This window comes from Balaenoptera musculus, chromosome 3 (genome assembly GCF_009873245.2).
Source record: "Balaenoptera musculus isolate JJ_BM4_2016_0621 chromosome 3, mBalMus1.pri.v3, whole genome shotgun sequence".
Lineage (NCBI taxonomy): Eukaryota > Metazoa > Chordata > Mammalia > Artiodactyla > Balaenopteridae > Balaenoptera > Balaenoptera musculus.
This window is the reverse complement of record NC_045787.1, coordinates 91,958,621-91,960,580: the sequence shown is the minus strand read 5'-3', so window position 1 is coordinate 91,960,580 and position 1,960 is coordinate 91,958,621. Positions and strand designations below refer to the sequence as shown.

Here is a 1,960-nt window from a genome sequence, read left to right as displayed (position 1 = left end):
TAGTGGGCACGTGAGGAGCAATGGCAGAGGTGTGGGCACAGGGCAGGGGGCGGGAGGCCAAGGGGAGAGTGGGAGCCGGCCAGACAGGCTCAACGGGCCCCAGAGGGCCCCGTGGGAGAGGAGGGGCGCCAGGCAGCAGAGAGGCTGGACCGGAGCCCAGATGGACTGAATGCGGGTGAGAGGGGTCAAAATGACGCCCCATCTTGATGTTTTTAGTTATATATTTCTGCTCTTTTAGACCGTTTCCATCATTTATAAAAATAAAGTGTGACGAACTCCCAAATTCCATCACCCAGGTCCAACACTAAGGACCCTGTCCTGTCCCGTCTCCTGCGTTCACCACACACTTGACCAGCACAAATGTTTTGCAGGGAACCCAAGACGTCTGGCCTCACCCCGTCCCTAGGCTCTCAGTATGCATTTTAAAAACAGGGATTCTTGGGACTTCCCTGGTGGTCCAGTGGTTAGGACTCAGCACTGTCACTGCCGAGGGCCCAGGGTTCAATCCCTGGTCGGGGAACTAAGATCCCGCAAGCCGTGTGGTGTGGCAAAAAAAACAAAAAACAGGGATTCTTTTCTTACACATGATCTGGACCCCGTTGCTACACCTGAAGCATTTACTGTAATCCCCTAATACACAGCCAGGGAGCGGCTCTCCCAATACCTCACTGCTTTCTGAACAACCTGTTCCAACCCAGGTAACTGGGTGTGGGGTGAAAAGCCTGACTGCCCAGGAGACGGTGTGGGCGGGCAGGAGAACAGGTTCTGCCAACAGATTCGGGGCACGCATGACTAGCCAGCAGGTCAAGCTCACTCTGGACCAAGAGATGCTCATCAGAGCCCCGACCCAAGAGAGAAGAGGGGTCTGGCCACGGCGGTGCTGAGATCAGCAAGGCCGACGTGGGCTGTGCTGCCCAAGTGGTCGCCCCGGACCCTCCCTTCACTCGCCTCTCACAATGAGGTGTCTCTACCAAGGGGGCTCCATGGGCCCCGAAGTGGGGTGGCCCCATGTCTGCCTTGGCCAGGAGAGTATGTCTGAGTCTCTGCTGACCTCCAAGGCCAGGCCCAGGGCGAGTCAGACGCCACTGGCCCTCGGCACATCCATCACCCCACGGCCACCAGTCTTCAGGCCTCACGGAGAGAGCAGCCCAGGGTGTGAGGGATGAGCCTGGTGGGCCCCGACGTGCCCGCCACCCCTGCCCATCTACAGACCTGGGGACAAAATCTGGGAAGTTTCGTGTAATGGGCCAGATGGTAAATATTTTAGACTTCAGGCCCAGCCACTGTTGTCCAAGAACACAGCCTACTGGATACACAAACGAGTGGATGTGGCCGTGTCCCAACTTGTGACTCTATCTTAAACCTCTGGCTTGTTTGCAGGCTGGGGGGACTTGCTTGTGGCATTAGAAAACCAGACGGTCAGGACGGGGGAAGGGCATGGACACTGGGGAAGAGGCCAGCCAGGTGAGAGAGAGGACACCTATGAGAGAAGGAACTGACAAGTACAACTGAATCTAAATGTAAAACTTTCATTCTGCAAAAGACACTGTTAAGAGAATGAAAAAGAACACTACAGAGTGGGAGAGAAAAGATTTGCCAATTGTATATCTACTAAAGGACTCACGTGGAATCAGACGCAAAGTACTGGCGAGGACGTGGAGCATCAGGAACTCTCATCTGGCACTGGTGGGGATGCATATGGTGCAGCCACTGTGGGAGACAGCTTGGCGGTTTCTTACAAAACTGCACGTACTCGCACCGTGTGCTCAGCAGTCATGCTCCTTCGTATTTACCCAAAGGAGTTGAAAATTTGCATCCACATAAAACCTGCATGCAACCTTCACTGCTTTGTTTATGATTGTTAACAACTGGAAGCAACCAAGATGATCTTCAGCGAGGGAATGGATAAACCGCGGAATTCCATGAAATGGACTACGATTCAGGGACACAAAGGAACAAG

At 54.1% G+C, this 1,960-nt stretch overlaps 1 non-coding gene across 1 annotated transcript; it reads left to right on the top strand.

Moving 5' to 3' along the window:
* The first annotated feature begins 446 nt into the window (after positions 1-446).
* TRNAD-GUC lies at positions 447-520 on the top strand. Its single transcript has one exon. It is a non-coding gene; the product is annotated as a tRNA-Asp (tRNA).
* Positions 521-1,960: the final 1,440 nt, after the last annotated feature.